The 13,724-nt window shown below is 39.3% G+C and overlaps 7 non-coding genes across 7 annotated transcripts; all 7 read right to left on the minus strand.

The window, feature by feature from the left end:
- Positions 1–579: 579 nt before the first annotated feature.
- Positions 580–651, minus strand: Trnam-cau (transfer RNA methionine (anticodon CAU)). The gene has a single exon. It is a non-coding gene; the product is annotated as a tRNA-Met (tRNA).
- A 3,767-nt stretch (positions 652–4,418) lies between these two features.
- Trnam-cau (transfer RNA methionine (anticodon CAU)) lies at positions 4,419–4,490 on the minus strand. Its single transcript has one exon. It is a non-coding gene; the product is annotated as a tRNA-Met (tRNA).
- A 1,970-nt stretch (positions 4,491–6,460) lies between these two features.
- On the minus strand, positions 6,461–6,532 carry Trnam-cau (transfer RNA methionine (anticodon CAU)). The gene has a single exon. It is a non-coding gene; the product is annotated as a tRNA-Met (tRNA).
- Positions 6,533–8,457: 1,925 nt separating this feature from the next.
- Positions 8,458–8,529, minus strand: Trnam-cau (transfer RNA methionine (anticodon CAU)). The gene has a single exon. It is a non-coding gene; the product is annotated as a tRNA-Met (tRNA).
- An 834-nt stretch (positions 8,530–9,363) lies between these two features.
- On the minus strand, positions 9,364–9,435 carry Trnam-cau (transfer RNA methionine (anticodon CAU)). Its single transcript has one exon. It is a non-coding gene; the product is annotated as a tRNA-Met (tRNA).
- Positions 9,436–11,485: 2,050 nt separating this feature from the next.
- Positions 11,486–11,557, minus strand: Trnam-cau (transfer RNA methionine (anticodon CAU)). The gene has a single exon. It is a non-coding gene; the product is annotated as a tRNA-Met (tRNA).
- Positions 11,558–13,061: 1,504 nt separating this feature from the next.
- On the minus strand, positions 13,062–13,133 carry Trnam-cau (transfer RNA methionine (anticodon CAU)). Its single transcript has one exon. It is a non-coding gene; the product is annotated as a tRNA-Met (tRNA).
- Positions 13,134–13,724: the final 591 nt, after the last annotated feature.

Raw genomic sequence — 13,724 nt, forward strand, 5'->3', positions numbered from 1 at the left:
TGTCCACATATGAGCTTAGTGAATAAATGTCTTCAGACAAATCTGTCAGGATTTTTGTATTTATTTGTATTATTTACTTAGAAATATCACGGCAGTAATTTTGTTTATATATTTGGGATCGAAAGCCAACAGAGACATAATCCCTGTAGGATAATCCCTAGCTCCACTAGGATAAATCAAAACATAAAACATAAAATATGTTGAAATCAAAGGCATTATGTTATTTTTCAACACGGATGTTGTGCCATCATCAATCTTCAACACAAGCGATTGTTGTGCCTCACGCCATTCAGAATAAATTGTTATTTAATTGTCAACACGAATGCAGTGCCAACGAAATAACAATAGACAAGCCAGCACCCGATTCATTATTCGAAGGCTGTGTATTAAAACAAGTACAGTTATGTGGCCGAATACGCTGTTCAGTTAATCAGTACTTTTGAATGACGAAAAAAAGGCCAGCACGGAGTTTGTTATTCACTTTATGTCCTGAATATCTATGAAATTCCAGACAGTCTTTCAACAATTGTAGTTATTCAGTACTTTTAATGTTTAACTTTTAATAGACAAAAACGTATTTAGCAGAGCGTGGTTTCGATCCACGGACCTCTGGGTTATGGGCCCAGCACGCTTCCACTGCGCCACTCTGCTGTTGAACCTTCAGGGATCATATACAAAACAAAAGCTTAATCAGACAGGATTGCGTCAGTCGTCAACTTTCATATTGACGATGACGTCATTATTGTTTGTTTACAATTGATCATGGTAATCAGTCGCTTTGGTAAACAAAATTTAAGAAAGTTACAGAGAATATGTATAATCCCTGAAATAGACATAATATTGTAAGAATTGAAAAATTTATTTGTGTATAAACGAAAGGCATTTTGATTTACACAATGTAACAATAATATTGCTATTTTTAAGTGAGGAGATACATATTTTCTTTGCATGAACATTTTGTAAATTAATGAAAGGAGACATCATTTTTTGCAGAAAGTATTATATTATATTAGTTCCAGTCGCAGATCTTTATAACGAGGGCATTTCAACAGAAAGTGTACTTCATCTTAAAATTCGTTAGGTTGAGAGTAGGTACATATTATTCTCTGCTGATGATGTGTCAGAGTATCTTGATCGCTCAATTAAAGTTCGTGAGCACTGAATCTGAGCCTTGTACGCGTCTTGCGGTGTTCTAATAAAGTGGTTACTTTTAGATATATCCCTGAGGTGTCTGAGATTATGTGGTTTAGCGATGTGCATGGCTTTGCATATTTGTAATACAAGGGAGGTCACTCTATGTTAGTTTGTTCGATGGAGCAAACGTCAAAAGGGTGGAAGATATTCAATGCTGTTCGGTTTTGTTTGTTTGTTGTTAAAAGCACACTCAGCAATATTCTTGATGTTTGACAGCGGCCTGTAAATAATCGAGTCCTAATCAGACAATCCAGTGATTGATATCGTCGGGCTAAAATAACCTTCAACCAACTGAGTCCAACTGGACTTGCGGATCCAGTAAGTCGTCTTGTACGGCAAGCATAAGTTGATTGAGAACTATTCTAACAAGCAATCCCAAAGACCATATTGGCAATGTGTTTACTCCTTAATAAAAGTAATACTGGGCTCGATTATTTACAGACCGCCGTCATATAGCTGGAATATTGCTGAGTGCGGCGTTAAACAACAAACAAACTGCAACCGAATGTCGTACGCGATGCGAACCCCCATTCTATGCCACCGTAAAGAGATGGGTCCTGGAGTTTTAAGTATGGAAGGGGGAGCTTTTAAGACGACCCCTGTCTTGGAGGCCTCTGACGTCAGCAACAATACAAATGATCCAGAGAATCCCCGATATGGTGATGACCAACCGGCGAGTGACTGAGCGTCAAATGGCTAGTTCAGTAGGCATTTCCCAGGAGAGAATTCATAGCATTATCACAGAAACTAAGAAATTATCCGCTTATTGGGTTCGAAACCTTTTGACATCTGATAAAAAACGCATGGATCGATAGGCATGACGTTAATTAACTGATTAATCAGTATATCCAGGCCAGACTGGATTATTCACAGACCGCCGTCATAAAGCTAGAATACTGGTGAGTACTGCAGGTTCTTAACGGCGTTAAACAAACAAACAAACAAACAAAACCAAAATAAGCGTGCTAATCTTAAACAGATGTACAAGGTTACATCCCATTAGTGAGACATCCCATTAGTGAGACACCCATTGTAAGACAGTGGAGTAGGTGGGATTAATTAGCTAACACAGCCAGTCTACCCACTTAACAATGGTCACAGCCCATGATTAGCGGATTAATTAATAAGAGTAGGCCAGTAATTCTGTTTGAATATTCTCAGGAAATAACTTAGTTAGGAGCTAGTAGGAGCTTACTAAAAAAGTTGAGATGGATGATTTGATAAAACTTACTTATTACACATATAATTTCCCCCTAGTCTGTGAACATTTCATGCACAATCATGGCAGGTTTGCAGCAGGTTGAGTTCATTACCAGTCAAAGAGGTACTCTCCAGGTCCTCTTTCAGGGATATCTCCACTACAAGAACATAGTAAGACAAACTGGTACTCATTGGCGATGTGCCGTTAATACCTGCATTGGCAAATGTACAACAGTTGGAAATTTTGTTAGAAATTTCACTGTACACAACCACCAACCAGAAGACACCAGCAGAATCAAGTTCCTTGGCAGCTTAAGAAAGAGAGCAAGAGAAGAACCAACCACTCCTATGCCAGCCCTCTACAACGACGAGGTCTTGAGACATGATCCGGAGGCTGCAGCTATATTTCCCTCCTTCAGCTCAGCCGGCAGCGCCATGTACAGACACCGCAGTCACACCATCCCGAAACTCCCTAAAACCAGTCGACATTGCAGCACCCTGGAGAGAGACCCATGATGGTGAGCGGTTTCTGCTTTTTGCCGACGGTGAAGAAGACAAGATGCTGGTATTTGCAACTGATGATCAGCTTAGAGTCCTCCAGTCAGCTTCCATTGTCTACATGGATGGTACTTTCTCCGCCTGCCCAGATCTTTGGAATCAGCTTTACATACTGCATGCACGGAAAGGAAGCATTACCTATCCCCTAAGTCTACGCATTGATGCCTGATCGTCGGACTACAACTTACCAACGCCTCTTTGCTCAGTTGAAGGTCCACATCCAACAACTACTGAACCAACCATTCAACCCAGAGACATTCCAGGTTGACTTTAACTTGATTTTAAGGGATTTTAAGGGATGGATGAATTAAAATGTTGAATTAAATAAAGTAAAAGAGGGTATCAAACATCTTGAGTCATTTCTTTTGTCTATAATAAGACAAGTCCATTTTCATGATAGGGGTTAATTACCTGATTAACATGTGCAACCAGGTATGACCTTGTTGTTTTAAGGTGTCTCACAACTGGGCTGTCTTACTAATGGGAGGAGACCATGTACAATACAGTTACTAATATACTAAATAGTTAGTCAACCGGAACATACAATACCTGTATCGGGGGGGTTGTTATGGAGGCAAGGGTGGGGGTTCAGAGATGGGGCGTGTGGTGGTACTGACTTTTTCATCAACATTATTTGGCATTGAGAATGGTGTCGATAACGATGTGATTTGTATATTGTCCTTGCGGATGTATAAGAAAAATTCATGATGAAGTCATCGACAAGTATTCTTTTTAAAGGGAAAATAGGTGATTTATATACGGATGCATTGTTAATTTGTTAGTTTGAAATACATCCAGCTGTGTCTGTGTACAATAGATATACATGTATGACCTTACGCAACTAAACTTTTTATTCTCATCTTTCCAGGCTCTATCCACACATATATATGTAACCATATTCATTTTACAAATTACCAAACTTGCCCTTTTCTATACCGGGAGCATCGCGAAGGTGTCAGGCGCTGGAAACGAGTGTGCATATTTCTAATCCAAGGGAGGTTACTCTGCGCGTAGATGTTTTCGGTAGAGCGCACCACTAAATAGCTTATTTTATCAGTGGAGACAGTGTCTATACAATTTAAGTCGGCGGCTTTGTTTGTTTTACCACAAGTGGCGACGTTCACTTTTGTTGAGTAAACTTGGTGATGGTCATGTGGTCGGTGTGTTCCTTAATCAAATAAATGTATCAGGTTTGAATCCCTGTGTAGAGGCAGTTCAGGGACTTATCTACTCTAGTCGCACATTACTCGTATTTGCACAAATTATTCGAAAACTAAATCAGTCCTTCCTTCAAGTCAGTTGTTATGACAACAGTTTCACACAGATGTGTGACTAGTATATATAATGCTTGGCCACAGCCTATAAATTAAACATAGTTCTAGTATGATAATATTTAAGTCACTTATCAACACCAATGGCAGATTAAGGAAGGATAAGATACACATTGTTGCTATAAAAAAAACATTTAGCAGAGCGTGGTTTCGATCCACGGACCTCTGGGTTATGGGCCCAGCACGCTTCCACTGCGCCACTCTGCTGTTATAGCTTCAGGAATCACATACAGGTTAAAGCTTAATTACACCGGATTGCATCAGCCGTCGATATTTGTGGTGACAATGACGTCATTATCGTACTTTTACAAATTATTCGAGAACGTTATCAGTCCTTCCTCACTGTAAGACCGAGTCATTGTTAAAACTTCTAAACAACAACATATTAAGTTCCAAGAATCAGCGCGTGCTCCTCGGGAAATAGATGGACAATACAATTACTAATATTCTAAAATAGTTAGTCAACCGGAACAAACAATACCTATATTGAGGTTATGCTATGAAAGAAAGAGTGGTCGATGAGAGATGGGGGCGTTGTCGTGGTAGTGACTTTATATAAAAATGATTTGGCATTGAGATTCGTGTTCGAATAACGAATATGATTTATATATTGTCCTTCCGGATGTGGGAAACATTTAGGAAGCAGTCACTGACGAATATCTCTTTTACAGGAAAACAGGCAATATATATATGGATACATGTTTACACTGTTAGTTTCATGTAAAATGTACAAAACTGTACATGTAACTCCCTGTGTACCTTTAGGATACTAGTATGACCTTACGCAAAGTAAACTCTAAATTTTCACCTTTACAGGCTCTATCCATCTATTTATTTAAACCTATTCATTAAACAGACATAAATGACCAAACTTTGCCTGTAGCGAATAAACTGGTGAATCACGGTTTCATGGTCAGCTTAATTTGTTTTCCTGACTTTTTTACATGAAAGATATATATTCCATCAGTTAGCATGGACGGTGTAAATATGTCAGGCATATTACCATCTCTAGCAGGATTTTCGATAAGAATAGTGTCTCACATATACAGCATTTCTATACCTATATACCTTCAAAAGCCAGTTTGTGCAAGATGGGTTTGCCTTCATTGTCGAGCGTGAACGAAGTATTCATCGTTTGCTGTGTGTGGAGCCTATGGGAGCCATGATGTGTGGGTAGAGACGGTGATAGGGGTTGTGCTGTCGCGTGTAAATGAGCTTAAAGCCGATTCCAACTCTATGACGACGTCCAGTTACTGGCCGTCGTCATAGAGTTGGAATCGGCTTTAAGCTCATTTACACGCGAACGTCTCACGCCTCCCGGGGTTACGACACGCAATCAACCAGATCACCGAGCTTGACCAGACAGCCGGAGGACCCATCTTAACCCAAATCCCCTCGGAGTATTCGCACTGACATCTAAACTTGTCTGCTCCAGATTTCAGCACACAAGTTTGACAGAGTTGAAATATCGCTGACTTGGAAAGACAAATAATAGCCACTGTCCCTGTCACACTCAAACGACAGTGACCTAGAGAAGAGGATACTGAAACAACTAAAGATATGTACTGTAGTGATGGATATATATGGTAAATGATGCTTATCAGGCTCCTCAGCGATAGCTCGTTCGCAGAGCTTTCTATAGTGTCAGGGTGATACTGGGAGGGTAACGATGGCGCCACGCGTTTGGAAGAAGCGTGCATATTTCTAACGCAAGGGAGGTCACTCTGTATTTAGAATCTTTAGATAGGGCGCACGTCTAAATAGTTTCGTTTGTCAGGTGAGACAGTTTCAATACAATATGTGTCGGCTTTGTATGTTTTACCACAAGTGGCGATGTTTACTTGTGTTGAGTAAACTTGGTGATGGTCATGTGGTCGGTGTGGTAACTCATCACATAAAAGGATCAGGTTTGAATCCCTGTGTAGAGGCAGTTCAGGGACTTATCTACTCTAGTCGCACATTACTCGTATTTTCACAAATTATTCGAAAACTGAATCAGTCCTTCCTTCAAGTCAGCTGTTAAGACAACAGTTTCAGTCAGATGTGTGGCCAGTTGTTATAACGCTTGACCAAGGCCTATATATTAAACTGAGTTCTAGTTCAATAATATGTTTATTTCGGTGACTCATCAACACTAAAGGATAAGATACATATTATTGCTTTTAAAAAAAAACATTTAGCAGAGCGTGGTTTCGATCCACGGACCTCTGGGTTATGGGCCCAGCACGCTTCCACTGCGCCACTCTGCTGTTATAGCTTCAGGAAACACATACAGGTAAAAGCTTAATCACACCGGATTGCATCAGCCGTCGATATTTGTGGTGACACTGACGTCATTATCATACTTTTACAAATTATTCGAGGACGTAATCAGTCCTTCCTTTCTGTTAGACCGAGTCATTGTCAAGACTTCTAAACAACAACATATCAAGCACCAAGAGTAGCGCATGCTCCTTGGGAAATGGATAGACAATACAGTCACTAATATTCTAAAATAGTTAGTCAACCGGAACAAACAGTAACTATATCAGAGATATGTTTTGAAAGAAAGGGTGGTGGTTCAGAGATGTGGACTTTTTCGTCAATATAATATGTCTTTGAGATTCGTGTTCGAATAACGAATATGATTGATATATTGTCCTTGGGAAATATTCATGAGTCAGTCACTGACGTATATCCCCTTCACGGGAAAACAGGTAATGTATATATGGATACATGTTTAAACTGTTTGATATATATGTAACTGTGTATGCAGCTTGGACATACAAGTATGAACTTCTGCAAAGTAAACTCTGTATTTTCACCTTTACAGCCTCTATCCACACTATTTATTTCAACCTATTCATTTAACAGATATAAATGACCAAACTTGCAAACAGGGAATAAACTGGTTACTAAAGGTTTAAGGGTCGGCTTAATTTGTTTTTTCCGACTTACATTTTTACATGAAAGATATATATTCAATCAGTTAACATGGGCGGTCAGGAATTAGCCACAGGGAGTGGCTATGTCTAATTGGCTTTTCGATAAGAATAGATTGTTACAAATACATCATTCCTATACATATATACCTGCAAGAGCCAGTTTGTGCAAGATGGGTTTGCCTTCATTGTCGAGCGTGAACGAAATATTCATTGTTAGCTGTGTGTGGAGCTTGTGGGAGCCATGAAGTGTGGGTAGAGACGGTGATAGGGGTTGTGCTGTCGCGTGTAAATGAGCTTAAAGCCGATTCCAACTATATGACGACGGCCAGTAAATAAACAAGTCTTAGCCAGACAAACCAGTCACTGATATTATGACCAACGTCCCAGGCCTCCTGGTTAAGACACGCAATCAACCAGGTCACCGAGCTTGACCAGACAGCCGGAGGACCCATCTTAACCCGGATCCCCACAGAGTATTCGCACTGACATCTAAACTTGTCTGCTCCAGACTTCATCACACATGTTTGACAGAGTTGAAATATCGCTGACTTGGAGAGAGAGAAAATAGCCACTGTTCCTGTCACACTCAAACGAGAGTGACCTAGAGAAGAGGATACTGAAACAACTAAAGATAGGTACTGTAGTGATGGATATATATGGTAAATGATATTTATCAAGCTCCTCACAGCGAAAGCTCGTCAACACTTTCTACAGTGTCGAGATGATACTGGGAGGGTAACGATGGGTGTCACACGCTGGGAAGGAGCGTGTATATTTCTAATGCAAGGGAGGTCACTCTGTAGGTAGACGTTTTCGGTAGAGCGCACGTCTATATAGTTTTGTTTATAGTGGAGACAGTGTCAATACAAAATGTCTCGGCTTTGTATGTTTTACCACAAATGGCAATGTTCACTTGTGTTGAGTAAACTTGGTGATGGGCATGTGGTCGGTGTGTTCCCTCTTCAAATAAAAGGATCAGGTTTGATTCTCTGATTAGGGGCAGTTCAGGGACTTATCTACACCTGTCGCACATAACTCGTATTTTCACAAATTATTCGAAAACTGAATCAGTCCTTCCTTCAAGTCAGTTGTTATGACAACAGTTTCAGTCAGATGTGTGGCCAGTTGTTATAATGCTTGGCCACGGCCTATATATTAAACTGAGTTCTAGAATGATGATATGTTTATTTCGGTGACTTATCAACACTTAAGGATAAGATACACATTGTTGCTGTAAAAAAAAAAACATTTAGCAGAGCGTGGTTTCGATCCACGGACCTCTGGGTTATGGGCCCAGCACGCTTCCACTGCGCCACTCTGCTGTGATAGCTTCAGGAATCACATACAGGTTAAAGCTTATTCACATCAGATTGCATCAGCCGTCGATATTTGTGACAATGACGTCATTATCGTACTTTTCCAAATTATTCGAGAACGTAATCAGTCCTTCGTTAGTGTTAGACCGAGTCATTGTCGAGACTTCTAAACAACAACATATTTAGTTTCAAGAATCAGCGCGTGCTCCTCGGGAAATAGATGGACAATACAGTTACTAATATTCTAAAATATTCTATTCATTTAACAGATATATATGACCAAACTTGCAAAGAGGGAATAAACTGGTTAGTATAGGTTTTAGGGGCGTTTTAATTTGTTTTTCCGACTTCCGTTTTTACATGTAAAATATATATTCCACCAGGTAGCCTGGACGGTTTAAATACACCATGCATTAGCCACAGGGAGTGGCTATCTCTAGCTGGCTTTTCGATAAGAATAGATTTTTAATATTGACCTTATTCCTATACCTATATACCTTCAAGAGCCAGTTTGTGCAAGATGGGTTTGCCTTCGTTGTGGAGCGTGAACGATAGTTTCGTCGTTTGCTGTGTGTGGAGCTTGTGGGAGCCATGAAGTGTGGGTAGAGACGGTGATAGGGGTTGTGCTGTCGCGTGTAAATGAGCTTAAAGCGGATTCCAACTCTATGACGACGGCCAGTAAATAATCGAGTGTGAACCAGACAAACCAGTGATTGATATTAGGACCAACGTCCCATGGTGCCCGGTTATGACACACAATATGTATTTAGGTTCCAGATGGGTATTGTTTTGGTAGATTAAGGAAGGATAACATACACATTTTTGCTTTTAAAAAACATTTAGCAGAGCGTGGTTTCGATCCACGGACCTCTGGGTTATGGGCCCAGCACGCTTCCACTGCGCCACTCTGCTGTTATAGCTTCAGGAATCACATACAGGTAAAAGCTTATTCACATCAGATTGCATCAGCCGTCGATATTTGTAGTGACAATGACGTCATTATCGTACTTTTACAAATTATTCGAGAACGTAATCAGTCCTTCGTTAGTGTTAGACCGAGTCATTGTCAAGACTTCTAAACAACAACATATTTAGTTCCAAGAATCAGCGCGTGCTCCTCGGGAAATAGATGGACAATACAGTTACTAATATTCTAAAATATTCTATTCATTTAACAGATATATATGACCAAACTTGCAAAGAGGGAATAAACTGGTTAGTATAGGTTTTAGGGGCGGCTTAATTTGCTTTTCCGACTTCCGTTTTTACATGAAAAATATATATTCCGCCAGTTAGCCTGGACGGTTTAAATACACCAGGCATTAGCCACAGGGAGTGGCTATCTCTAGCTGGCTTTTCGATAAGAATAGATTTTTAATATTGACCTTATTCCTATACCTATATACCTTCAAGAGCCAGTTTGTGCAAGATGGGTTTGCCTTCATTGTGGAGCGTGAACGATAGTTTCGTCGTTTGCTGTGTGTGGAGCTTGTGGGAGCCATGAAGTGTGGGTAGAGACGGTGATACGGGTTGTGCTGTCGCGTGTAAATGAGCTTAAAGCCGATTCCAACTATATGACGACGGCCAGTAAATAATCGAGCGTGAACCAGACAAACCAGTGATTGATATTAGGACCAACTTTCTATGGTGCCCGGTTATGACACGCAATATAGATTTAGGTTCCAGATGGATATTGTTTTTGTAGCCGCAGATTTGACGATATTCTAGTTTTCATTTGCATATGTAATACAACGTAATCAATAGGTCACCGAGCCGTACCAGATAGCCAGAGGACCCATTCTAACCCGGATCCCAACTGAGCGTTCGTCAAACATGTTTGACACAATTGAAATATCGTTGACTAGAGAGAGAAAATTACCCACTGTCCCTGACAGACTCCAACAACAGTGACTAAGCGAAGATGACACTGAAACATCAAAAGATATGTAGTACTAATGTATAGGGCTGGGACGGGTAGTTCGGGTACCCGGGTCGGGTGGGTACTGAGTAGGACCCTGGTATCCACATGACAACCCGGACCTGTGGTTAGTCACGTGATATATAATTGTTTACTGACAAAAGTTATTCTGATTCTGCACCCATTCCTTCTGACATTTCATATGGTTAAATAAAGATATAAATTAAGTCAACTTCAGTGTATGCATGCCCAGATTGTTTAATACATGTATCTAAATACGTTTTGCCAGGGTTATGCTAAAATTGTTCCCATTCGCACATTTTGAAACATCTCTTGAGACCTACAGTGGGTACCCGGGTAGGATCGGGTAATAGTGGGTTGGGTACCCGTGTAGTAAATTTGGACTCGTCCCAGCCCTAGTACTGTAGTGATGGATATATATGGTAAATGATATTTGTTCAGTTCCTAACCGCGATAATTCGTTCCCGAAGCTTTCAATACTTTTGCGATGCTACCGGGAGGGTAACGATGGTGTCAAATGCAAGCGCTTGGCAGGAGCGTGTATATTTCTAATGCAAGGGGCGTCACTCTGTACGTAGACGTTTTCGGTAGAGCGCACGTCTATATAGCTTTGTCTATCAGGGGAGACAGTATCAATACAAAATGTATCGGCTTTGTATCGGCTATGTATTGGCGATGTTCACTTGTGTTGAGTAAACTTGCTGATAATCATGTGGTCGGTGTGTTCCCGCATCGCATAAAAGGATCAGGTTTGAATCCCAGCGTAGAGGCAGTTCGGGGACTTATCTACACTTGTCGCTCATGACTCGTATTTTCACAAATTATTCGAAAACTGGATCAGTCCTTCCTTCAAATCAGCTGTTATGACAACAGTTTCACTCGGATTTGTGACTAGCAGTCATAATGCGTGGTCACGGCCTATATATTAAACTGAGTTCTAGTATGCTGTTATTTAAATCACTTGTCAACACTAATCGCAGATTGCTGAAGGATAAGATACACATTGTTGCTGTAAAAAACATTTAGCAGAGCGTGGTTTCGATCCACGGACCTCTGGGTTATGGGCCCAGCACGCTTCCACTGCGCCACTCTGCTGTTATAGCTTCAGGAATCACATACAGGTTAAAGCTTAATCACACCGGATTGCATCAGCCGTCGATATATTATACTTACAATGACCTCATTATTGTTCTTTTACAAATTATTCGAAAACTTAATCAGTCCTTCAAATTCTGCTGTTATGACGATAACCGCATTCAGATGTTTAGCCTGTAATTGTTATTCTTCGCCATGATCAATACATCTATCTGAGTTCGAGCATATTATTTCGAAATCACACATGTTAGCCCGAATCATACTTAAGTATCGTAATCTGCAATATATGAAATGGACAGGTTAATATGTTCACGTGTTAATGAAAGGAAAAATAGCTAAATTATTTTTTCAAGCATATTATTTCAAAATCACACATGTTAGCCCGAATCATTCTTTAGTGTCGTAATCTACAATATATGAAATGGACAGGTATATGTTCGCGTGCTAATGAAAGGAAAAATAGTTAAAATATTTTTTCAATGTGAATACATTACACGATAAAACATACATAAAGGAATTTGAATGGCATTATTTAGGGGGATCATTCAGAGGACAAGTTGAGTGATTTGAGTGGTATTCACATTTTGTGTCAGATACTAGTAGTCTGTTGTGTATATTTGTTGCAAATCTACGTTTCTTTGTAAATCTGTTATATATCTTTTATTGAATACAGTTCAGATTCCAGGTGTGTGTTGTTTATTATAACTGTGTATTGAATACAATATAGACTCGGTGTGTATATTTGCTATCATTACTGTATATTGAATGTAGTCTAGATTCCAGGTATGTATTATTTATTATAACTGTGTATTGAATACAATATAGACTCGGTGTGTGTATTTGCTATCATTACTGTATATTGAATGTAGTCTAGATTCCAGGTGTGTATTATTTATTATAACTGTGTATTGAATACAATATAGACTCGGTGTGTGTATTTGCTATCATTACTGTATATTGAATGTAGTCTAGATTCCAGGTATGTATTATTTATTATAACTGTGTATTGAATACAATATAGACTCGGTGTGTGTATTTGCTATTATTACTGTATATTGAATGTAGTCTAGATTCCAGGTATGTATTATTTATTATAACTGTGTATTGAATACAATATAGACTCGGTGTGTGTATTTGCTATCATTACTGTATATTGAATGTAGCCTAGATTCAGGTATGTATTATTTATTATAACTGTGTATTGAATACAATATAGACTCGGTGTGTGTATTTGCTATCATTACTGTATATTGAATGTAGTCTAGATTCCAGGTATGTATTATTTATTATAACTGTTTATTGGATACAATATAGATTCAAGGTACATGTATGTATTGTTTAGTATAAATGTTTATTGATTACAATATCGATTCCAGGTGTGTGTTGTATATTACAACTATGTATAGAATACAATATAGATTCTATGTGCGTATTTTTTTTTTATTATTGTATGTAACATTTATGTTATAATACATGATTTAAATAATTTTATGTAAAAAACGTGTAGCAGAGCGTGGTTTCGATCCACGGACCTCTGGGTTATGGGCCCAGCACGCTTCCACTGCGCCACTCTGCTAGTACACCTGTAATGATCACATACAGACTAAAAGCTTTAAATCAGTCCGTATTGCATCAGCCTTCATATTAATGATGACGTCATTATCCATCATTCACAAACGGTAAATAAATAAGTCCTCTTTTGTGCAAAACCGATTTATATGATATACATTGATCATTCATTGAAAACAAATCAACAATAGATATGTCCCAATGAAAATAAGTTAGACATTAAATATGAACATTTCCGACTACATTCGTGATCAACTCGTCCCATTCCGGAACAAGCCGATTGTTGTAGGTTACGGAAACATGCGAGTTGTGACGAATGTTCCGACTGGGAAGACAAGTTAAGGGAGGTAACTCTACACAGACTATTGTTCCAGCGTTCAGTTGGCCTATAAAACATGCCCCGCCGCTTTCAACTTATTTAAGTTGGTGTACTTGGTGTGTCTTCTCTTTGTGGTGATGATGGGCATACGGAATAGAGTGTTATCAATGTTTGCATTAATTAGATATTTTTTTTATGTTTCCTGTTTATATCAAGTGGTCTTTTTTGGGTTTTTTTGCTGCTTGGGTTATCACTTAGAGGGACACTGATCTGAAGTAA

Source organism: Haliotis cracherodii, unplaced genomic scaffold, assembly GCF_022045235.1.
Source record: "Haliotis cracherodii isolate W230 unplaced genomic scaffold, xgHalCrac1.p SCAF_8, whole genome shotgun sequence".
Taxonomy (NCBI): domain Eukaryota; kingdom Metazoa; phylum Mollusca; class Gastropoda; order Lepetellida; family Haliotidae; genus Haliotis; species Haliotis cracherodii.